The sequence below is a fragment of the Ctenocephalides felis genome, unplaced genomic scaffold (assembly GCF_003426905.1).
Source record: "Ctenocephalides felis isolate EL2017-DRISC unplaced genomic scaffold, ASM342690v1 CF-g0.4_SCAFFOLD_01886, whole genome shotgun sequence".
Lineage (NCBI taxonomy): Eukaryota > Metazoa > Arthropoda > Insecta > Siphonaptera > Pulicidae > Ctenocephalides > Ctenocephalides felis.
Window position 1 is genome coordinate 105,235,494 of NW_020538040.1, and position 27,468 is coordinate 105,262,961.

At 29.5% G+C, this 27,468-nt stretch overlaps 1 pseudogene; it reads left to right on the forward strand.

The window, feature by feature from the left end:
• The window catches only part of LOC113376670, a 125,236-nt pseudogene that overhangs the window by 82,585 nt on the left and 15,183 nt on the right, over positions 1–27,468 (forward strand).

Here is a 27,468-nt window from a genome sequence, read left to right on the forward strand (position 1 = left end):
TTGTTATACTACTATCTGGCAAATGAAATACATCATCCCATTGGAAGGTCTGCAAAAAGAAAAAAAACCTTGCAATTAGTGAAATGACCCAATTGATGGCTTTATGTAAATGCATATTATACACATAATATAAATTATGTTTTATATGTAAACTTCGAGTTTCTGATTGTAAACTTACGTTTAATTTAAGGGTATTCTGGTCCTCAAGCATGAATTATATGCAGTTTTTGAATTGCCGTAAATAGGGGAAACAGTATTTTTACTGCACTAATTAATGTTTTAAGAATATAAAAAAAAAATTATAAATGTTCATAAGTTTTAATTGTAGAAGGTCATGAAGTGGGGGTTGCAAAAAATTGTCACTATGATTTTACTTCTCCAATTAAGCTGAAGCAAAGAATAGGTATTATTAATATAGAATAATGTCCCAATCGTATGAACTTCAAGTTAAAATAATGCATTTTCACAAAACAACGACGGCCTGAAAAAAAATTTACAACTTTTTTTTGTTTTCTTCGAATTTTTCAAAAATTGTAAAAATCGGAATTTGGAAGCAGTCTATAAAGAAGACTCTGGTCCAGTAGAAGTTGAGAAATTGTGGGTATCGAAAAAGACAATTTTGAGAAAAACGCGATTGAAGGAATAAGAGAAGGCCAAACAGCTATATCTCCGATAATGATTTAATTTTGAAAAATTACTCTCTGACACATATTGTTGAATAGCAAAACTCTGTAAATTTAAAATGTCTATTTTTTAATTCTAGATCAGAATATCTCTTTATATTAATTAAAGAACTAACAAAATCCCTTTATATTTATTGTTGAATGTTTACAAAATTAAGTATCAAATAATACTATGCGATTTTATTTAAGTGTACGATAGTACATTTTAACCATTTATTATATATTAAACTGTTACGAAAAGCTAATTACAATATCTTCCAACTCTAGGTTTCATGTAAATGCGCATCATCAAGTAAACTAGTTCGAAGAATAAAAAATCTTATTATACTTATAGGTTGTTATTGACCCAAAAATAACTTGCTTAATTTTCTTTGCAGTATTTTTTTATTTATTTTGTAATTGGAAAGTACTTCAATTGCCTAAATTAGCGATTTGTTCTATTAAACGTAAAAACCCATGCATTATAGTTTTATGCCATGGCCATATTTGCTTCTAAGAATGTTGCTTGTTCGGTTCAATTAATTTATCAAATTTATTACATAACATTATTAGCCGAGATAAAGAACCTGAGTTTCATAAATTACACTATAGAAATATTACATATAATATACAAACACTTATTATAATTTATCTGAATTATTAATGGTTTTGTTGTTTCTGACAATATGATTTTAAATATTATTAGTTATTATTATTAATCAGTTTGCCCTTTCTTAAATGTATTTTTGAGAATACTTTTTTATTCAAATAATGTAAATAATTATTAATTTAATTCTGTTATTAGAATTTTTAATTCTTTTATTAGAATTAAAAATTATATTGTTGATAAGACACGAATCAATCTTTCAATTTTTTTGACATTCAAGAGTTTGCGTTTAAATATTTTAGCGACAGTATTGTATAGTTACTGTTTTTGTTTTTATTATTATAACATTAATATGAAATTATAACTATAATCACTTCAAGTTTATTAAAATTTACTATCATTTAGATTTATTTTAAGTCGACTTATTTCGCTTAAATGAAATTCAATATCTTTGTCTTTAATCAATTTTTAATTTTAACAATTAATTATTTTTTTCAACATTTTCACTCTTGTACTTTATATTTTATATGTACTTTAAAAAACAAATACCTGCATATAAATTTATTTATTTATCGCCGAATTAACATAAAAATTGAAAAAAGATTTGTATTTCCTTGCAGTATTATCAGAATAGATTTCCAGCGTGCGCTTTTTACTACGTATTTAAGGCCATTAAAAATTTCTGTTTCTATTTATATCACGTTTATGTTCCCTCACTGTAGTGTAATTATAGTCTATGTGTTTTCATTCAGTTTTACGCCACGTATCTGTTCTATGAAATAGAGTATAATATAAACTATGTTGTCAAGATCATGATCTTTACTAGTTATTTGATTGTGAAGATCTTCATTACCATGTAATAAAATCTGTATGACATATTTCATCACATATGTCGTTACCCATTGCAGGACGTGTCATAAAGTATTAGTATTAGAAAAAGAAGATATTTTTACTGCTATCTTAAATTGATTACACTGCAATGTTTTCAAATGAAAATAGCCATTATCTGGCATTGTTGCATCAATAAAAATTTATCACTATTACAGAAATTGTAATAATAAAAAAAATCATCACATAAAGATGGGACAACTATTTAGATTGCCATCTATGAAAATCCAACGTTGTTGGTTAAGTGAATCATCAAAAGCTCATAGAACTCCCAACTTTCGATCGCTGTTCAAAAAAAAATCTTGAACTTTGTGATAGGGTCAACAACCGAATCAAAGACTTTAAAAATCAGTATCAAATTACTCTTAATTAATTTAATACTGTTTTTTCATTAAATAGAACTTAACGCAGGTTGAATACTGCTTGAAAATAATCGTGCAAGATTTTTTTCTGAATTTGTATGTGTTTAAATATTTGAAAATTTCATTTATATTGTTGATATTTTGTTTCGTTGATATTTGCAAATCAACATGGGGGAATAGTTCAGTTTGCTTAAAATTAAATAAATTTTCGAGAACTCTTTAATGAATGAATGTTTTACCAAATAGCTTCTTGTGAACGATTTTTCCACCATTCATAATTGCACTCACCGAATCGCTGCGTGTGTTGTATCCACATCATACAAAGTACGCGTTATTATAAATATTTACATTAGAAAATTTTATTCGCTCTTTAGTAAGTGTTTGTACTTTGCAACATACGCATCATACCTGTACGTGTGTATTGTGTCGAATATCCAAATGGTATCGTTCGGAACGTTTCTTGGCCGAATTCATTTTCACTATTTACCGAAGTTTTTTGTTCCTGGGAAGCAGTAAGTTTTCTTTATATTGAACATAATTGAGTATAAAATTACATAAACAAATTAAGTGTTCATTTTGTTTGTAATTATTTCAAAAGTTTGTTATAGTTTTCGATGTGTGACTCTACTTGTGATCTGTCAATCGGTAACTGCAACGGTATCGAAGTCGTTTGCAGTTTGCACCATGTAGGTCCTACATGGTAGGTTGTGCATTAAATTAATAGTTTAATATTTGACAATTGCGATTACATTTTTTCGAATTTTTGAAACTTGTTCAATCAATTTAAATTGACTTTTTGCAAATCATTTGCTATTTTTAATATTCTTGTTTCGTTAATCACTTCGTTTTTTTTGTGAAATATAAAAATATTTTATTACTGCTACAGACTTTTATTTTCGAAATAGTAATAATACCTGCGTACAATAAACTTTTTCATTGTCTTTGAAAAGAATCTAGCACATAATTTTTGCAATCTCCAATTCTGTTCATACTCATCCCTATATCAACACTTTGTTTGGAATTCTACTACATCAGATATAATGTTAATTTTGATTTAGGATTTTACAATTTTATTATAAAATCAGTTTTTTTACTATTTATCTTTAATTTTTAATGTAGTCATTTGGCTGCCTTAAAATCTTCAAGGCAAATCTTGCTTCATAGGTAATGGGAGTCGATGTCAAATGGAATTAGAATCGAATTAACCCTGGTTTAAAAATGTTAGCTTATTTGAAAATTTTCATTGGTGGTTTACTAATTTTGTTAATTAAACTTTATTTTTATTCATTTCTAGTATAAATTTACAAGCTGTGTTACAAGCGTTAAGTTAACTAGTTTAGTACTTATAAATCTAAATTCATTATTTGTGTCGTAAAATTTGGCGGCTAGATTGCCGGAATTGCCTTCAAGTTTTTCTTTGTATTTTCTTGAAATTTTAGTTATTTTCTCTGAAACTGTATGCATGTTGGTATCCTGGTGTATCAATTTGGCGTATATCGATGTGCACCACTATTTGTAGCAACAGTTTATTTTGAAAGCGTTGTATCCAGTTTATGGTGTTTTTTTTTTACTGGATCCCCACAATTGTATACCGCAGGTCTATGTTGGTTTCTGGATTGTTTTATATATTAGCATTTTATTATAAACTGATAATTCAGATTTTCGACTAATTAACCAATGCAGGTTTTCTTCTCATGTTTCCTAGATGCAGTCTTTTTGTCACTATATGTGATTTTCAATTTAATCGTTGATTAATCTTAGCGCAATTTATACTTTGTGTAACGTTATATTGTATTTATTGAGCAAAAGTACATATTCGGATCATTTAGAGAAGCATTTCAATAGGTATGAGTCGGCATTTTCGGGGATCCACACGTACATTGTATGGGTTTCGATTCATTCCGCACGATTTTGCTTGTTGTGTGTTGTATGCGATCGTACGTCGCAATGCGCGATTGCGTATTTTCTCCTAGCCTGGGTCTCGTTTCTTTCGCGCTTTCTCGACGGGGCCTCTACTCTCACTTTCGGGGCACTCTCACCGCTATTATACTCTCTCGACGAAATACGATGATAGCACAGAGTAATATCGGCATGTAACTCTTTTGTCCTTCATCGGGCAACGGTCGATATCTGATACTGCACTTGTTGGATACTGTAAGCGGAAAAATACTGTGATCGATGTCGAATTGAATTCCGGTACGCAGGGTGACCAGGAAGCTCTGCCTGAAAAGGAAATATAATGCCGGACAAATGACTCGGACCGTTGAAAGATCATCAATTTTTTCATATGCTACGATGCTGTATGAAGATGGTTGTATGAAGAAGTAGTCAATGGAATGATCCGTTGGGATATCTGTTTGAAATTGGAATATATGCTGGATCAACAAAAAACTATCTCTGCCTTCTGTATATACCTATTTTTATCCATTTTTTTATTTTAAAATCAATTTATTGTAAGATCATATTATGAAATTTATATTTTATCAAATAAACTACTTAAAAATGTAATAAATTTTATAGTTATATCTATTTTTCTTACATATTGTTACCATTTAATTTTGCTAAACATTAAAGGGTAAATTATGATAAAATTTTTATTTATGTGGATTTTTAAATTTATTTAAATATAGCGGAATGGACACTGACTATCGCTTAGATATTTGACGTGATATTGTACCTAATATTTTTTTATTCTAAATTAGACGGAAAAAATATCATAAATTCACAAAAGCTCTAGGTTTCACTTAAAAGCTCTTAATTTCCAAACAACGTGAGATAATTAAGGACAGTTGAGGTCTCTATAGATTTTAACTGTTCTGAAAAAAAAAATAGAAACTAGTGGGGCGTATGGCATCGTGCCTTAAGGCAAATTGCTGGAACTTCTCGTACCGTAACAAAAGGTTCGAGGAATACTGAATGTTTTCAAATAGATTATTATAAACTAGTTGGTATTGGTATTTAGCCTTGAGGCAAGTTACATGAACTTCCCGATATGTGTAAATAATTGCAATAAAATATAAATTAATTTATAAATGATTGAAAGATTGAAAGAGTGGATTTATTACACATAATTGAAAACGAATGAACACGTTAACTCGGAGTATTTTCTAAAAGCAAATTTTGAAAAATCAACGATTTTTGTAATTGAACCAGTTTCCGTAGGACTTCATTCATGTTTGGTTCAGTATGTTCATTAAGATCAAGTACTCTATCGTTATACCAAGTAAATCGTCTAATTGTAATAATAACAAATGTCAAAAAAACTACTCATTTTCTCAAACTTTGATAAATTTTTAAAATTATACTACTTGTCATAAGGTCGTAATATTTCGGTAAGTTCTATAAGGCCACGATATATATCGCCAAAAAAGTTCCATAAAAATCGGCGTAATTTTTTTTTCAACAGTTAATTGCAAGAAAACGACTCGGTAGATTTTTACCTAAAATTAATCAGTATCATTTTCAACTAACATCTTTCGAACAGTTTTTGATTTTTTAAAATCGATTCGGTAGTTTGAGCTTAAATGTGGACGAAAAGTTTAACACTTTTTCAAATTATAAAGAAACGGTTTGGCAGATCGTCTCACATAACTGACAAACGATAGTCCTCATGGAGATTGATCAAATGGCTTTTAAATTTCTGAAATCGGTTCAGGCGTTTCTGAGAAAACGTCGATCAAAGGTCTAATTTTGACAAATGCCAAAAGAACGATACTAATTTTTGCAAACTTTGATGAATTTTTAAAGCTAAACGAGTTGTCGTAGGGCTGTAATATTTTGCTATGATCTAGAAGACCATGGTATCTACCGCCAAAAAAATAATAATAAAAATCGACGAATTTTTTTTTTTTAACTTTATTACAAGAAAACGACCCGGCCGATCTTTACCAAAAACTAATGAGCACGATTCCCAACCAATATCTTTCGAACGGTTTTTGAATTTTCAAAATCGATTAAGAATTGCGGGCTAAAACGTGGACGAAAAATTTTTCACTTTTCTGCGATTTACAAAGTAACGGCTCGGCCGATCGTTACACAAAACGCTAGTCCTCATCGAAATACATCGAATGGCTTTTAAATTTTTGAAATCGGTCCAACCGTTTTTGAGAAAACGTCGATTTACGGCAAAAAATCTGATCGCACACACACACACACATACTTTTTCCAAATTTGGTCTCATTTGATTCAGAATGAATGGCTTGAAACGTCGAGAAAACATAAAATTAGCGAATCGGATTTTTTTATGAAAACATAAGCTTCTCCTTCGGGAAGTTAAAAAAAATTCTCACGTTGTTTGGAAATTAAGAGCTTTTAAGTGCAACTTAGAGCTCTTGTGAAACTACGACAATTTTTCGGTTGTTGTGTTTAATTTTTATTAATTTTGTTCATTTAAACTTTGAAACCGTAACCTTAACAACAATAACACTTCTAGGACCACAATTAAAAATTATAACACAATTGCCCGATTTTTTGAAGAAATAACACTTTTTCTATATACGAATAAAATCGTATATAGAAAATCGGTCGACTTTGAGAGGCTCCAATCACTTTGTAAATTCAGTTTGCAAAATGGTAAAATACTTGTTAATTTTTAGCGTATTATTTATAGGCTAAATTTCGGAGTATTGGTTGGTAATCACTGCACGTTGTGTTATAAATAATATTTAAAGAAAATTTGTACGCTTTTGCATTTTATATTTAAACACACGTCCAATTGCAACTTCGAAGCCAAAACAAACTATAAACTGTGTTATTTTATAAACAATAGAAAATATTTAAAAATGATTTACTGCGTTATTTTTATGACACTGTGTCGAATGTGTAAGAAGCGTGAAGTTTTTATTATATTGTATCATGATTTCGATAGCCATATATATATCAAAACAAGATATCAAATGAACTACTTGATAAATGTAACGAATTTTATTGATATATTTGTTTTGCTATAATATTATTATTCATAGCCTATTTTATAGTATAAGATAATGAAAGTTTTGTAAGGGCTGCAAGAATTTTATTAATTAAATTGAACGATTGGCTATAATAAGGTAATTTGTAATGTATCAAATGATGAAATATTTTTAATTTTTTCAAATTGTAAATTCTTTTACTAGTTCAATAATAAACTCTCATAAATTACCTTCTACTTCTTCAATCTCAAGGTTGCCCGATAACTACGATTTATCTTGCACGTGAATTTACTGTAATGTAATTGATTTACTGCATTTTATATGCATCAACATTGAGTACATCGTTAATTAGTGTTGTGCGTCTACAGCAGCCTGCTGCATTCAGCATAAAATTAAAAAAGAAAATAATCTCTAAAATGTTCCGGCGGCAAAGACTATGTTTTTCTTCTCAAGACCAGTGTTCTTATACCATTTACATTGGCTGGATGGCTAATTGACGATGGAAGTCAATCGCGCGCCCTGTTAAAATATTATTATGTAGTGCAGTAGATTGATTGTTTGTTTATCGTTTATTGTTTATAGAAGAGAAAAAATAAGTTCTGAAATAACATAACAAAATAAGTTATAAAAAATGGACTCTAGTTCTTTTATACTGATTATTTAAAAGGTTGTTTCTACAAATAATTGACATGTCTAGTATAGTCGAGTATATGAATAACCGGGTAATGGAAAAGAACTGTTCAAACTAATCAATGAAAATCAATTGGAATAACATCTATTCCATTCTGTTTTTTGACAATAAATTTGTCCATTAAAAAGATGTGATTGTGGTACTATAGAGCGCGGCGAGGTCTCTACTACGCTAATCACCGTTATAAATCATAATGACTATAGGGAAAGTAGTCAACCTTGAGTCGGGATTTATACAGTTGCGGGTTGGAGGTGAATGTCCCACATACTACGTATACATACATATACACATAAGCATCTATCATTCGTTTATTTATATCCCGGAATTGTTTATTTCGTGTTTTAATTTCGGTTTTTTCAATTTTTGGTACGTCGACGTTTATGTGATGATTAAAATTTAACATTACTGCAATGTGCAGTTTAACTGATTGACATGAAAAGGCACTTGAAAAACACTTCTTGAATATTTGACAGAGTACTCAACATATAATTGTTAACTTTTTGTTCTTAAAATTATATCAAACATTCAAGCATTTTCAAGAAAATATACTAATATTCAAGTGATTCATCAGAAAGCGATAATAATTCTGTGATCATTGTTAGCTTCCTGAAGTAGAACATCATATTTTCGCCAGAAATTTCAACTCTTATGCTTTCTTGACGTTCCAAGTTATTGTGAGGCCAAATTTGGAAATAAGTATGTGCGTTTGTGTGTGTGAGCCGACCTTTGACCCTCCATCAAAGTTTTTTTTTTTTTTAATTCTTCGAGATCAAATTCGAAATAAAGTATATGTGTGTATGTGAGCTGATTGTTGACCATGCATTGACGTTTTTTTTAAACAATCGTACCGATTTAAAATATAAAATATAAGAGTCTTGATAAGAATATGCGTTAATTAGTACAACAATCGGTCTAGCTCTTTTTTTATTATTATTAGAAAAGTGCAAAAATTTTCGTCCACGTTCAAAACATATTAGTTGGAAATTTTGCTAATCAGTACTTCTTGGTACAGATCAGTCGGGCGGTTTCTTAACTGTTAAGAAGAATATTTTTGATCATTTTAATAAAATTTGCATATTGATAATGTTTTGAGGGACATCCTAATTATAAAATTTTTACATAGAATTTATAAAACTTTACCGCTCAATAATATATAAAAAGCTATATTGAATGATTTGTTTCTCACATTTTGAAGCTCTACAGCAACTTATACTTATAAATCACTCATAAATTATTATATTTGATTAAGTCAAAAGTAAGTAAGTTATTTGTACATGTTCAATACCAATTATATCTAGCTATACATTAAATTCCACAAATATAAGGGATTCATTGTATATAATTTGTATATATTAATATATTGATATCTAATATTAATAAAGCCTAGTTGCAATTGTTTTGGTATTTATGTACCCAGGTTTATTGCAATGCGTTATATTTCTCTATAACCGATTTGAATGATTAAAATCTCTATAAAATATCTGATAATTTGATGTATATTCTGGATGTGTACTCTGTATATACTTTCTTAAAAAATTAATCAGTTCTTAATTCCGTCAATACAAGTGAAATGATTATTTAATCATTCAAATCGGTTAACCCGTGCTCTCGAAATCGTCGACGAAAATTCGTATCCGCACAATCATACATAAATCTTACAAACACACACATACATATATACATTTTTTCTAAAATATGCCAAAAGTTCAGGAACTTTTTAAATGTAAAGATATGCAAAAAATTTCATTTTCGATTTTTTGCGATTACTATAGCGGGAACTTAATAAATATCTGCAATGAGCAATTTCTTTCTATATTAGAAGGGTGTCCAATTTAAAAACTATTGTAAAAATTTATAATATACACGTGCGTCTAGTGCATTTATTTACTTAAAATTGAATAATCATAAAAGTTTTCAATGGAATTCTTAGCAAAATTCGTACTGATTAAATTTTAGCCGAGCCGTTTCTTCATAACTGAAACTTTGCACAGTTACAGGGTTCAAGATGTTAACGAAAATTCTAAAATTTTATGGGCTTATAAAAAGTGACTTGATTATAAAAACTCATTGAAGTTTGAAAGGGCGTATTAAAAATTCACACATATAAATGTAAAATTTCATCGTCACAATGTAAAAAGTTGCTAAATTTTAATTTGTGATTATATCCATTAATTACACATATAAGGAAGTTTTTGCAACATGCCTTAAGGAAAATGATAAGGTCCATCTAGTTTTTTGTATTGTTTCCAATTGTTGCAGTTTATATAAATATTCAAATAAAAATTCATTTTCGTTATAAGTTGATGTAATAATTACAATGCTTGCAATTATAATTTGTCTGACGTCTGAAGTACTGAACTGTAAGAACTGTTGACGTTTACTGATTTTTTGTTGTCTACTGACAGAGTTTCTTACAGGTTTTATGGAATATTTATACCAAATAGTATACACTGTTAGTTTGTAGGTCATGCTTAGATTGTTGAGGAATTTTACGATTGTTTTATGAAGGTACTTTGGGAGAAGTTTATAGCATTTGTTTTATTAGGAGTTTGTCAGTGTAGACAAAATTTTACATTTTTATAGCTTATTTTTTATACGATATTCATGTTTTATATTAAATATGCGGGATATGGGTTAATATACTAGTAGATAAATGTTTGTAGTTTTAAATTTAAATGCAAAATATGAATAATAGAAAATTAGGTAGTTAATACTGATTTATTTACTAATTACAGTTTAATTTTGCTGTTACCACTTATGTACAATTAAATATATGACACAATATCAAAAAAGGAAATTTTTATATAGCTTTACGTTTCAGAAGTTTCTGAACATTTTGGCATACCTTAGAAAAAATGGATGTATCTGTGTGTGTGTATGTGTGTGTATGTATGTACGTGTGTGTATGTATGTGCGGATACAAATTTTCGTCGACGATTTCGGGAACACGGATCAACCGATTTGAATAATTCAAAAAACATTTCACTTGTATTGACAAGATGAAAAATCGATAAAATTTTCATGAAGGTAGGTCTAGCGGTTTCGGAGATATGGAGCAAAAAGTTAAAAAATGAGCCATTTGGCGGTCAAAAATGATCTTTAGACATATGCACATCAAATTATCAGATATTTTATAGAGATTTTAACAATAAGTATACATTTTGTTAACATTCCTATGGGTTCCGTACCAATGCTTATGCGTTAGACAGCGACGCGGCGCTTACGCGCTTTATATTTTGTTCCTATGCAGTTAAAACAGTACGATTGCTTTGAAAAAAAAGTTCAGATCTTCCACAATATGTCAAAATAAAGAAAAAAATTAAAAAAAAAAAAAAAAAAAATGGAATTTTTTTTTTCAAAAAAAAGTAATTTTTTGTCCAATTTATAGTTTCTCAAAAATCTTATTTTTTCAAAGTAATTTTTTTTTCAAAAATGTTAATCGTTTTTAAAAAAAATAATAATTTTTGGTACGGGAAGTGCCAGCAATTTGCCTTAAGGCACGATGCCTTAATTGCCTTAAGACAGAATTCGACTTACAGCTAGTTTTGATATGTAATACCCGCATATGAATGGCTTCTTTCCTTTGTAGATCGCAGTTGACAGTGGTGCTAAGGCGGTGGTTTCGGTTAGCGGGGCGTTGGGTTGACAGTAGTGTCGCGCGATGGTGGGACGTCTGTTTAGGGCGCATGGCGAATTCTGCGCCTCTCATCCTTGGGAGGTTATAGTAGCCACGCTCACGCTGACCGCCTGCATGCTGACGCTCGACCGAGGCGTACCTGCGGGTCCGGGCACCGTCAGCCCGCTAGCGCGGCATTGCGGCGCTTGGCGAGGAGGCTCCTGCCCTGTGCCAGGAGGTCCTCAACAAACCGCGACCGACGCAGAGTACAATGCAGCCGATGTCATCCTTATGACCATCATCAGGTGCTCCGCGGTACTTTATAGCTACTATCAGTTTTGCAACCTGCATAAATTAGGATCGAAATATATACTAGGTAAGTTGATTTATCACCTAAACCTAAAATGTTTCTGAATTGCGTTTTAGAATGAAGTAAGGATATGGTCATTTGTTCATTGAAATGTGCATTATTTTCATTTATGTAAACGTTTTTGATCTATATTATTTAAACTGCTGGCGACATAAAAAATGCACTTTCTGCATATTTTCAAATAAAATACGTTTTGCATTGTTTATCTAAAGAGATTCAAGCGTTAACTAATTATATTTTGCGGGCAGTAAACGTTTTTATTTTCTTTTATTAATACTTGAAGCTTGGGATGCAGTTAAATATAGCCTAACATATTATCTTAAAATTTTATAGCTGTGCCAATTTTCTGCTCGTTTTTAATATCATGAGATGTAATTCAAATTTAATTTTGTTCAAATAAAATACATGCGCTTCATTTCACCATGTTCAACAAAAAGGCCAGAATGTACAATCGTATAGAGTAAGAGATTTATTTTGGGCATGAAAATAGTCTGAGGTCCCGCTAAATATTCAAATAAGTTTACTTATCTTATCTTTTTGAATATTTTTAAATCTCCCTGTAAATAAATATTAAAAATTTTAATAATTCATCATTATAATTTCTAATTCAATTGTGATAATTTCGCATCCATATGACAAGCATATAGAAATCTTATTGTATTTATTTGACCTGGAGATAAGTTATGTGACCAAGTCAAGCAGTAGGAGGAAATAGTATATATGAAGTTATATTTAGAAATTGTTTTAGCATGTTAATTATTTCGTCAGTATATTTCGGTTCGTTACTTCAATTATGGCTTTGTTGCATCAGTCGTAAGAAATCCATATCTGAGCAGTAATATTTACAATGATTATGGAAAACCATAAATCACGAAATATAGTGAAATAAATTGGAAACGCGTCTGTCAGTGTTCGTCCTGCCGCACTCAACTATTTGCATCGCGCCAATAACAATCCATGACCATGAAAGCAATCCGATGGTCATGATGTACCAAGCTTCTCTATATAAAACATTTCTACGCAGAACTCGTATATTTTCCTAGCAGTTCATGATTTTAAGTTCAAATTTCCCAGTGTTCTTTATGATAAATGTAAAATGTTTCGAGTTATTTTCGAACCAAGACGCGATCTTCAACCATTAACTTTGTTTGTTGGTTAATGCTTTCTAGTACTCTAGCAAAACATTTCCGAGAATGGTAAATCACTAGTTGTTTATTTAATATAATAACTTTTACAATTCCTTCTCTATTTCAATTTTTATACGCTTTCAAAATGGCTCGATTCAAATATATGGCATCATTATGAAAATGTCAACTAAATAACTAATTGTAATGCCTTAATTCATATTACACATATATGTTTAAATCAATATTAGTTCGTTTCTATATTTAAACAAATATAGACAAACTATACATAAATAGTACCTACTTAAACATAAATAAAAAATTAAAAAGTATTTTTTTTAGTTAATATTTACAAAAAAAATTTTCTTCTTCAGTAAAATAGACTTGCATAATATGACGCAAAATTTGTTATTTGAGTCTTATTTAGTAAAATGTTATTTAAACCTTTTCAGACTTCTAATTACCATCACCTTATATGTATTATTTAGGACAGATTTTACACGTACATTTTTTACAAAAATCTATCTTTTAATGTCCAAGACCAAACTTTCGCCGGAAATCTTAAGTAGATTTTCGAAGCAGCTGTGAGAATATATATTCCGCCGTTCTTGTATTTACGTAACCGTGGTCTGGTAATTGTAGAATGTTTATTTTCTGACCGTTTTTCGATCGCTAATCGATGATGGACTTGCGCCCGACCAGCGCCGCCCGTTTGTTTATCGGCTCCCGAAATTCGTTTATTTATTCTGCCAAACACACTTGTTTGGCTAATTTTACAGCGCAGAACCCGGCACCTACGTCATTCTCGTCTTCTGGAAAAATACTGTTTTGTAAATTTGTGAAATTTTTTGTATACTTCTGAAAACTATGATCAATATTTAGTGATAAAATTTTACATCATTTTAACAAATAAGACTCGAATAATTGTCATAAATAATTAAAGAAATTTATGTTATAAATTATAGCTAGGTCAGTTTTAAAAATTTCAATTTAATAATTAATAATTTGTGCAGGCACAGGGTTAATACTGATTACAATAATGAAATATTAGAATAATAAGATAGAAATTATTCTCAAGTCTAAAGTAAAATAATAGTTGATAACTAACAATACTAGTTGATTATTAATTTCTTAAAATAACATAAATTACTTAAAACTTCATACAAAATGAATTTGAATGACGAAAGTTTCTGATAGTATACAGTTTATAGTCCTTGAATATATTTTCTGCGGCAAAGTTATTTCAATCTCTGTCTGTAAAAAGACAGAAGTGCAGTATCAAGAGAAATATACTATTAAATTAATTTGAATTAGAAAAATCTTATGATAGAAAAGTATGAAAGTTTATTTGTTAATATAGTTTAAGAAATAATGATATCAAAGAGAAGCAATGAAAGCAATGCAGGTGTAACTGTCGCATGAAATATTGAGATGTAAGATAGACACATACTTAGATGTCCGCGGGTAAAAAGGTACTACTACCACTGAGAAAAAAGTAAAGTTGAGAATTTTAAAACTATGTTTGAAAGTAGAGGGAAAAAGGTGTATAACCAACTATCATCTGTTTTTTTAAAATGTTGATAAACAGCAATATTTGAAAATTCATTACAAAAGTATTTTCTTTCGTTGTTAGTTTTTTTGGTTGTGAGCACTGTTGTATAGTTTATGAGACCTTAATATAATTTTTAAGTATACGTTATTTAATTGTTTTATAAGATGTTAATTTCAAGTTAGATCCAACAGTTTTTTATATAACCTCTGTAAAAGCTTACCTCTATATAACCTCTGTAAAAGCGTGGGGTAAAATGGACCACCTCAGTCTCTACCTTGGCAAAGGTTAAAAACTTAAAAACAGTCAATGAAAAAGTAAATTAAGAAAAAAAAGTAATTTGATAAGAGATAGGTAAATATTTATTCCAACACTGCTATTGACGAAATTTGAGATTAAGGCTATAGTTAGTAAAAAAAATGTATCTATAAAATTTATATTTTGCATTAAAAATTGCATCAATAAAATTTATATTTTGCATTGATTGAATAAGGTAGTTATTATTTCGTAAAATCCCTTTGAAATTAAGAATAAGTCATTGGACATATTTGGGCCTTGGCTGTACCAAGCCTATAGGGTAAAAAGAATCAGACGACAAATTTTGAAAAACAGCAAAACGAATTCTGCTATGATAAATTAGCTAGGTGTTTTACTAAACATAGTCAGATAGCATAGTCATTTATATAGGTTTATATATGTATATGAACCATATTTCATTCATGTAATATTTTATGCATTTTTAGTTAAGTTTATTCCATATTTTAGTATTTAACACCGATGTGACATAAAAAATGTTTCGTCACATATGTTGCCGCATAAAAAGCTTGACGAAAAATCTCACGCACATATTTTAAATTTAAATGAATTGCGTATTTTTTATCCGCTTAGTTAACTGACACAAAAAACATAAGCACTTCTCACGCTCACTTAACTCGTCTTATTGTGTTTTCAATTACCTTTCTCACTTTTTGCGACGCAGTGCGTGTGCTCTGTCTACATTCTGTAATATTTACAAGTGATAATTGACATTAGTTAGTGATTTAGCAATTGCTGCACCTTGGCCCGATTGTCGATTCGTTAAGACCACCGATATACACGATCTGCCATGAATGATTCGAATAAAGCACTTTTATGCTTAGTCACAAAACAATATTAATTTACAACTCTTTTAAATGATGTCACAAGAAATCAACCTATATATATACAGGGTGTACCAGACTTTGACGTCAAGCCGAAACGGGGTGATAGTATTGACCTTAACTGTCCCGAAAAACAAAAAAAAATAAAATTATCTCACGTTATTTGGATGTTACGAGCTTTTAAGTGCAACATAGAGCTTTGGTGAAATAATTGGATATAGTTTTGGTTATATCAGAAATATTAACACAATTTCCTCTAGTTTTCAAGAATTAAGACACAATGTTGAACTATGATTTTAATGTGTTTAAAATCGGTCGACTTTGAGAAAAGTTTCTGTAAAAAATGTACTAAAGTGTATTGGCAATTTCCAAAAGGTGGCGCATTTAATCAGGATTGTAAAATGGTAAAATACTTGAAAATTTTATTAACTTCCCGAAGGAGAAGTTTATGTTTTCATCAAAAAATCCGATTTGCTAATTTTATGTTTTCTCGACGTTTCTAGCCATTCTGAATAGAATGAGATCAAATTTGGAAAAAGTATGTGTGTGTGTTTGTATGTGTGTGTGTATGTGTGTGTGTGTGAACAGATTTTTTGCCGTAAATCGACGTTTTCTCAAAAACGCCTGGACCGATTTCAAAAATTTAAAAGCCATTCGATGTATCTCGAATAACCGTTTCTTTGTAATTTGAAAAAGTGTTAAACTTTTCGTCCACATTTAAGCTGATCCTGCCGAACCGATTTTAAAAAATCAAAAACTGTTCGAAAGATATTAGTTGGGAATGATACTGATTAATTTTAGGTAAAAATCTACTGAGTCGTTTTCTTGTAATTAACTGTTGAAAAAAAAACAATTATGCCGATTTTTATGGAACTTTTTTTTGGCGATATTAGAACTTACTGTAATATTACGGCCTTATGGCAAGTAGTTTAATTTTAAAAATTCATCAACGTTTGAGAAAATGAGTAGTTTTTTGACGTTAGCTAAAATTAAAATTAGACGATTTACTTGGTATAACAATATAGTACCTGGTCTTAATAAACATACTAAACCATTAAAATCCTACGGAAACTGGTTCAAATATAATAATTGTTGATTTTTGAAAAGTTGCTTTTTGAAAATACTCCGAGTTAACGTGTTCATTCGTTTTCAGTTATGTGTAATAAATCCACTCATAAAATAATTTATTTTTTATTGATTGAGTCGATTATTTACACATATCGGGAAGTTCATGTAACTTGCCTCAAGGCTAAATACCAATACCAACTAGTTATTGAAAAATTTCGAGTAAAAAAATAAGATTCTAAAATTGACATGATTTTGGCTAGTACATTTTACTCACATTTCAATTTCAGTTACTCCATAGCGGGATGAGAAGTCAAACTGGGAATATTTTTATTCAACCGAAATGTTTACCCTGCCTGTACATTTATTCTTCATGTCGTTTAGTTTTTTGACATTTTGATGCAATGGAATCCAAGTGTCAAACAAATCTTCATTTCGAATATAATGGCGCATATAAGATCAATATATCATGTGAGCTTTAGGTTTAAATTACGTTTGGATCGAATTTGCGAATCAAAGATCAACCTGGAATGTAAATTTGAAAATGAAGGTTTCTCTTCAAAATAGTTTTATGTGAGTTATGTTATGAACACACGATTGAATAAATTATAAAACTATTTGAATAAATATTCATGTTAAGCAACGCAGATATCAGAATATATCAATGAATTTCTGATAAGACATGTGTGTTTTTACTTCTATTAGTGGTCGAGTTATACATATTGTTTTACAAACAAATAGTATATTTTATTACTTTTGATATGTATTCATTATCTTTTATGACTACAATGCAACATTAGAAATGTGTGGTATCATGGTTTGGATTCATTACATACAATTAATCATTTCTAATGAATAGAAAACCAATATGATGCAACATGCGGTTATGAAAAAAATGATGTATCAGGTGCGTTTGATGCACGTTTTGTCGCACGTACTAATTTGCATGTAGATGTGCAGTGATGAGATTTCAATGTTTACATTTTCATATGATGCAATGTCATTATGGTGCAATGGCTCGCTTCAATGAATTTCTCCGTTGCAATATTGGATGCATTCGCTCTCTATGTTTGCTTTAGTCAGATGGTAACAACGTTTAGGAACAAGTAGATAATACATACATACTTTATTTAAACTACAATATTTCTCTCTTATTTTAAATGAGTTATGGGCTCGATTGACTGGACCTGAATCAGATGTCCCGGGTTCGATCCCGCTTAGAGCAGCGGTTTTCACTTGGAAATATAGATAGATAGCAATATGTTTCCAAGTGAAAATAGCCTTCATCTGGTATCGATATGTTTTAATGCTTAAATAAGTTATGAAATGCTATAAAACGTTTACTATTATTACAAGCTTAAAAGTACAAAAAGCAGAATAACCGTTAAATTTCCATTTGCCTGTAGTTTAAGACAAACAAAATGCACCTCAAAACAGTGGAGGTTTTTTTTAATGAATGTATATAATATTAACGTAAGTTTTACAAAAACTTACAAATATTTTTTTTTTATAATTTCTGAGCACACTCAATTTTTATCACAACCCTCAAATTTTTAATGAAATATTTATTTTTTCTTAGTTTGCGATTTTTGTAATATGTCTCTGCTTCTGCACGCAATTAGCAATTATAAATATATTCTAGAGAATACAGGAAATGTTCTACATAATATTATTAGATAATTTCATATCATTGTCGATATCAAGTCATTTTTCATAGTGTTATTGCGACAGATTGAGCAAAATCCTTTCATATTTCTGCAACGACGAAGTTAGCATGCACGTAATTTCTTTTAGGATTAAGAAATAATAGATAGTATTATTGGATATGAAAATGTGACTTTATTAATTGAACATGATAATTTCTGTTGGGGGCAGTTGCTGTGGTGCTCTAATTTCATACCATAATATCTAATTTTACAGATATAATCCCTTGATCTTGATTTTCAGCTTTCCTTATTGAAATATTTAATCTGGCTATTTACAGAAAACCTTTTTGTTTGAGTCTGATAATTTAATTATTTATTTCTGAATAAACTCTTTGATGTTTATGACGTTACGTAATCGCTTTCCGCATTACACAAAATCGGAAATTATTATTTGTTGATAAATTTACTGAGATTCAGATATATTATTTAAAAAAATATGTGTAATTTATTATGGCGTATAATTCGTTAATATATCTTATGTAAAATATTTATAATGCACGTATTAAAGTCAAATAAAGCAATTGTTTTATATGTTACATTTTATGCAAAAATATTGAGCTTCAGAAAACTGTTTTTTACGAAACACATATATTATTTTATAATACTGTTTTGTACTATCAAAGTTCAAATTAAGAAGCCTGATGCGAATGTCTTTCTTTGTTTATCTGCTTTTATATTTCGGTTTTTATTGATTTATTGATTTATTTTTTCTTGATGAACATTTCTTCATAAAAGTATCAACAGAATATTTAAACAATATTTTTCATGACGATAATAAATTTTTAAGATTGAAATATTGTATTGTACGTTTTCCTTTATATACTCTACATTTGATGCAGATTCCACGAAAGTGTAGTTTTAAAGCCGTTTTATTTTTATATAACGTAATAATACGTTTATTTGTCATTGTCAAAATAATCGTTACTTTCTTTTTGTGATAATTTCTATTTATCTTATTTTTTTACGTTTCCTGTTGCTATTTTGAGATTGTATTTGTATACATATATTGTTTATGGAAAAATGTGTACAACTGTTATGACACACGAATAAATTAGAAAACACTAATATTGGATAGAGCGTGTTTTACATAAATTTGATTTGAGTAATACGTCACTTTATTTGACTTTTTTACATGTTTTTAATTGAAAAATTTAACATTTAATAAAAAATATATGCAAGTTTGATATTATACAGGAAATGTTTTGACTTATGTTTTAGTTTTTCTAATAAATTATGAAAATGTTTGATTCTTTCCAATTCTTATATGTATTTCGAATAAAGCTATATGTTGTAGGCAGTCGAATTTGTTGCTTTTGCCCAAACGGAGCAGACTTGTTTATGTATAAATTTACTCAAGATATTACTTATTTTTAAACCTATTTAAATTTGTTTATTTTTCAATTATAATATTTTCGATTGTTGACTCGACTACTTAACGCTACCTACTTGACTTACATATATATTCTTAGAGTTTTGACGATTATAGCTAAGGCTGTGTACCAGTTCGTATTATTAGATCTTTGTTTTAATTTATTGGTCTCAATAATGTGTTGTGTTATGAGTTGAGAATTTCTGTTATGTCTGATGCAATTGCATGCATTTTCTAATCGCTCCTTTTATAAATTTGACTCCATGTCCCCAAGTCGCGGTTGGCTAATTTCAATGCGACGCGCCGCGCTCACTTCAAATACTATTGCTCAATAAAATAATGCTCAAGAAATCCGTAATGCATTATTTATCCATTTCGCGCAGGTTTGTTACAGAACTATTACGACAGTATTTTGCAGCTATGGCAGAATGGAAATATAGCTAGGGTTCTGATTTGAAAATATTTTTTTAACAAATTCTTGCAATTTTCACCGAAAGATGACGCATTTGATCAGGATATCAATTTGGTAAAATGCGACTAAAATAATCCAAAAATAACATGATTTTTCCTAGTGCTCCAATTTTCAGCTCCAATTTGTGAGGCAAAAACATTTGAACTGAATGTAAGTGACATCCGTTAGCCGTTAACGTGCTATTTTTAGGTTTTTTATACTCGATATTTTTGCATTATGAAACTATCAAGTAATTTACCATTTTACAATACTGATTAAATGCCCAAACATTGATGGAGCTTGCCAACACACTTCAGAACATTTTTAGTAAAGAAGGGCAATTCAAAGCTAACCAATTTTGAAAATTTTATAATCATAGTTTAACAAAAGGTAATTCTTAAAAACTTGGGATAATTGTGTCCAGTGGTGTTGTCGGCAAATCATTTTAGGACCGGAACGTGTTCCGGCAAAAAAAATACAAAAAAAACGCTACATACAGAAAATGATTTGATAAGTGAATTTTATAATTTTTATTTGAACTAATTTTTATTAAACGCTCTTATTATTGTAATAAACATACATATATATGCACAAAATGGGTTTTGTAATGATTTTTGTTTATGTCCTTTTCGAACGGAACCGGAACAAACATAAGAACCGGTTTTTGAACCAGTTTAATTTTAGCGTTCCGGCAAAAAAAATATTAGCTCAACATCACTGATTGTGTCATTATTTTTATTCGTAGTCTTAGAAATTACTTCACGGTTATGGTTCCAAACTTTAAATGAACAAAAATAATGAAAATGAATCACAATAACAGAAAAATGGTCACAATTTTACAAAAGCTCTAGGTTTCACTTAAAAGCTCATTATTTCCAAAGACATTTTTTTTAATTCCTTCTAGAACAGTTAAGGTCAATACTATCACCCCGTTTTAGCTTGACGTTAAATATTTTTGTTATATAAACATACAACCAACATACTCGTATATTGGTACTGATATTATTTTCATGGTGAGCGCATATACGTATACAATAATGTGCAAAAAAGCAATCTAATTCCAAATATATAGCTGTTTTCCTTGTTAAATAATTTTCAAATTTTACTAAACTTTTTCTTACATAAGAATTAGTGTTACATACTTGATACAATTACAATACAACTTTACTTGAATACAACTTTTTATTATTGACTGGAGACCATAGTGACCAAAACATGAGTGTTTTTAAATTGAGAGTTATTATAGCCTTTACTCTATATTAAAATATTAGCGGCTCAAATTTAAGCCGCCTATCTAGAAAACTAGCAGCAAATCCTTCACCAGATGTCTTTCTACTATCTCGTTGCCGGGTTTGCAATTGACCGGAACTATTTAGTTCCGCATCAGCGTTTGGTATGCGAGCGACAAAAGAACATTTTGCATCATGACACATGCCGAAGCACTTTTGCACTCTACGAACGTGACTTCTATGCCAAAACATTTAAGAAATTGGCTTATTTTTGTCACTTACACAATGGTTTGTGTAAGTATTTAAATTAATAATGAAAAAAAGAAATGATACTATACTATTCGAAGAAAATACATAAGTATAAACGTATATTTAACTTCCCGTAGGGTAAGTTATAGTAATTGTCCAAAAAACGAAAATGAAAATTTTTGCATACCTTAGAAAAAAGGATGGGAGCACGTCTCGATCGATTTGAATTATTTAAAAAAACATTTGATGCCTAAAAATAAGCTCATGTGCTAATTTGTTCTTGGTAAAGGTTGGCCTGCTCTTTCGGAGATACGGAGCAAAGAGTGCACAAAATAGAATTTAAGTTCTTAAGAGAACAGAACATCCGATTTTTGAATAATTCAGAAAAACATTTCACCTTTATCGACGTAGCGAAGTATTGATTAAATTTTTGCTGCGGTAGGTCTAGCGGTTTCGGCGATCCAGAAAAAAAGTAATTAAAAAAGCCATTTGGCTGTCAAAAATGATCATTAGAAATATGCACCATACTCTAAACATATTTAATTATAAATTTCAAACAAATGTCTTCGACATTTTCGATAGTATGGATCAGCAGACTTGAATGGGTAACAAATACTTTCAAGAAATTTCAAAATGTTCAAAAAATTCGAAATTAGCAATTTTTTACAAAAATTCTAAATTTTGACAAAAAATCATAATTTTCAATAAAGTGAATTTTTTTCTCTGTTACATTAATTTTTCTTTGATACTTTCTTAACTAAATTATTTAATGAAGTTACCATGGCTCACGAGGAAATTTTTCTGATATTATAGTGGCGATACTTTAATAAGATAGGAATGAGTTACATCTTTAACATATTATTCACCGGAAATCGATTTTATGTTTATAGTGTTTTTTATTATCGAACGCGAAATAGGAAGTTTTATCTGTTCAATTCTTTGAACAAATCTGCTTATTTATATTATTTCAATACGCCCGTAGACAGTTTAATGATAGTTTTTCATACCTGTTCGATGTTATTTTCATGCTAGCTAGTCGCCAAGAAAAACAATTTCGATAAATCTATTTGTAAATAATACGAACCGTTATTTTTCTTCTGTCAGCACGCCATGTGCTCTCTACGTCACTGGTCAAGTTGTGGTGTCTTTGGTAGAAAGTTGTGCCCGCGGTTAAACGAATGCAGCGCGCGATCGATGTTCGATCTATTGGCTTCTTGTTTCCGCATAACCTGTGCTAACGCGAAATTTTATGAGAACTAAAATAAAAATGACAAACTGTCTGTTAACATGTATACAGATTATTCATATCATATTCATGATTATAAAATCTACTCTAAGAGAAATCTAAAATTACTTACAGTTTTTACTTATCATTTTATTTTTAGGAAATTGAGCCTATAGATTTTTTATAATTTTGTTCTTAATTTTTTTTTATTAAAATAATTCACAAACATATGTGGTAAACACGAAGAGTTTTTCAAATTTTATTACGTAGAAGATAAAATTGAAATGTTTTTCTCTATAAATGCGTACATAGCTTTTGAGAACTGTATCAAAATGAAGCAATATGCATAAAATACTCACCAGCTGCTTCAACTTTGTCAATATGTGGATAGTATGAAAATGCAAAAGGTGGTTATACTGCGAAGGTTGCCCTGTTATGTTTTCAATATCTGATCTTTACATATATATTTATATGGGAGATTCAAACGCGGTTATTTGCAGTGTAATATTTATATATTAAATGTTTAATTTTTTATGAAAAAAGACTTATTTTCATGGCAGATTGTAAAATCAAAGTAACGTTTGAAGAAAATTATAACTTTCAGAATTCAACATAATAGTTTTTTTTAATAATAATATTATTAAAATAAATTCATTTTATCCAAAAATATACTTTAACTTCTTACTTGATTTTTTAATTGAATGCAATTGAAAGATGAAAGAGTGTAAAGATATGATCGTGTAATTTTTAATTTGATGTATGAAATATTAAGATACAAACGCACTTTTTAGAGAGTGGGTGAGACTGTGTACGCTTGTGCCACTTTTTCATCAGCAATAATTTTGTTAATTTACCAGTTAGCTGGGAAAAAAGCAAATTATATTGTAATTTGAACATTTATCTACATTGGAAATACTGAAATACTGTCGTTAAATACATGGGATTAGTCATAAAATCAAATCATACAAGAAAAGGGCAAGTGCCACAACCGTCCACACTCGAGAGAGAGGCATTAAAATGGGGTTAAAAAACACTGAAACGATTTATAACGACTTTTATTGTCAGAAATATATAACACAACGCAACATAATCATTTAAATAAAGCTTATGAGTATAATTTAATAATATATAACATAACATAATTTCTTAAACAAGAAATCTTTTGTTTACTTGTATTGAATTTTTCTTTTCTTTTCTCTTTCGTATTTTGTCATAGTTAAGTTAGATTTTTCTTTATCTGTTTTAATTTTACTCGAAAAGGACAGACTTATTACATATCGATATCAGGAATGATTGCTTAGATAAATATAAATATAATTTAAGATTACTTTTTCCAAGTTTAATTATTTCAAATTTATTTTGTAAAAAACGAATTGAATATTGGAATGCCATTTGACAGGCGAAGAGAACCAGAGTACCTAATTGCGAAATTGGCATCTAACCCCGAATTCTTTGCAATAGATTTTAATTAATGTAATCAAGTTTTACTTCCTGCTAAATCGGAAAAACAAAATCGTGTGAATGCAAATAGTTAATAATAAATCTATACATAACCAGGCTGGCTCTCATCTGAATGTTGAATGAGGAAAACCTTGCCGTGTATCAATGGCCTAACGTTAAGTCTTTTGAGTCCGGCTGTCCGGACATTCATATGTTCGGGTGGCCGAAACACCTGTGCGTTCGGCAATTCGCAGTTGCGTCATGTCAGTGTCATCGCTTTCTCTCTAGTCTAATTCCTGTTTTTATAGCACTTTCGATATTGCGCATCGCACACGACATCTTCTCGTGACAATATTCAATATATATCGACTTTTTTGTCTAAAACAGTTATTAATCATTCAATAAGTTGCAAATTAATCGGTCACTATTTACATGGTTCGAGATGATTTCAATTGTTTACATAATCAAAGATTGATTACAAATAGAGAATAAAGTGCACTAAATGCATTTTAATGCATTTATATTACTACTTTATTATTTTATTTTGTTCAGGTATTATTACCTTTTTGCTTCGAGAGTGTTTTCCGCAGAGTGTCGCTGCTATACGGAACAGCGTATCCTTTAATAGCTCTACTGAACGGACCAGGCAGAGCGATACATTTTTCTATAATTTCAATATGGACACAATGCAGTTACCCAAATATGAATACTGGACAACAAGGAATTCGACGAATTAATTAGACGATATTACTATTACTGCACATAGTTTTAGGTAATGCGCTCGTTCGTTAAAAGTTAATGAAAACATTGCCTTCGTTGTTATTTGCAATTTGTAGTGTACATTGTTATTTGATCAATGCCAATTAAGTCCGATCGTAAATCTAGATCTATTAATATTGCTTTAGCCATTTAGCGTTTTTTATTCATTTTTCTCAATCAGTTGACATCCGATACCTTATGTGCATTAGATAACATTATCCTTGATTAAATTCTACTTCTATTAGTATACATTTTAGCATTCATATCCCACTACGATATTTTGTTCTATACTAAACTATTCAAATGTTTTACTAATTATCCTTGTTGCATTCTTTGGAAATAAAATATTTATCATTATATTATATAGTTACATAATTATAATTAAATATTTCTATATTACTGTATCCTAAGAATCAAGCTGAATTTTCCATTTATTCGATGGGATTTGTGACATTATCCTGGATCCTTCATAATACACCTATGGGCTTAATATAAGGGGTTTTAGAGAGTTGGGTGAAACGAGATTATAGCATTAAGCATCAGCAACTCAAAGTTTTATATATATTGAAAACTCAAATAAAACGATTCATGGGATTCATGACCTCACTTCGAGGACTTTGAGCACGATTTAATTTGAGATTGATTTTCTATTTTGAATATTTATCTACAGAATATTTGCTATACCCCATTCTAATTACAGTACCCAACTTATTTGTTCTATATTGTTTAACCGGATTGTTTCATTATAATATTATCAGTATAATAATTCTCAATTAGTTCTAAACGGTAAGTTGAATAAGTTATGTTATTGTGTATTTTTAAGTAAATACATATTTTCAAATTGGCTTTTATTTATTAAAAGTTTTATTAGTGCTCTATTCTAGTATAAGTTTATGTAAAAAAATATTTTCTTAATCACATCTTTTTATTTTATGTATTTGTTATGTTTTTTGTTTAAATTTGTAGAAATTTGTTCAAATATTTTGTTTAAATTTGTAGAAATACTCTAAACTATATTTTGAATTTTGTTTCTATAATTGAAAAAAAATCCATACGTGTAGATTATCAATTATTTAAAATTTTCGCAAAATATTTAGAATGACCTGATATTGTTTCGGCGCTTATTATTTGCCCAAAATTACTTGTTCTGTTTGCACTTGACATAATTACTATGTAAATTGTAGTTTCAAAGCTGTACAGGTGAAAGTGTATTAATTTTATGTCAAAAATAAATAATTTTAACACGTACTTGTAGAAAAGTGTAGATGTTGTCGAACGAATGTCAAGAACCACGTACGAAAAACTTAAAATATGTATATACATACATACTTATATATACCATCACAAAAGATATATAATTAAATAATATCAGAATGTGTATAGTGTTTGTTAATTAATTTTAAATAGTGCTTTTATACATTCTGAAATATTGTATGCCTTCATAACAAATTAGTTCAAACATGTTCCCTAAAACGTCTCTTGTGATGTTTAATTACGGTATGCTCATTTTCTCGAAAGAAAACATTATGTTATTTTAAAAATGGTAAGTAAACATAATTAAATAAGTCGTGAGGATCTTAACTGCAAATACTGAGATAATTCTTAATAATAATGAAGGCTGAAAGGCAATAATTGATTAAATATAAGATGAATTTTATTCATTTATAAATGACGTGAATAATGGATAGTATTCAAGTTCTGTAATACTCAACCACAATAAAATTTGTTACATGTTAACTCAAGTTCAAACGATAGAGAAATAAATTTCGTCAGTCAAAATAAACATATTCGATCGTGAATTTGATTTGAAGACTAGGCTACAGTAGTGTTGTTACGCGTGCGAAATGTAAATGGGGAGACTGAGTACGGTTGTGCCACATTTTTGATCAGCCATAGTTTTCTAAGCCGGAACCCATTAGCCCGGAGAAAAGTAAATTAAATAGTAACTTGAACATTTGTCTACGTGGAAATATTGTCTACGATAGATCAGTCATAAAGACATATCATACAAGAAACGGTCGAGTGTCACAACCGTCCTGGGGGTGTGGTATAAACAT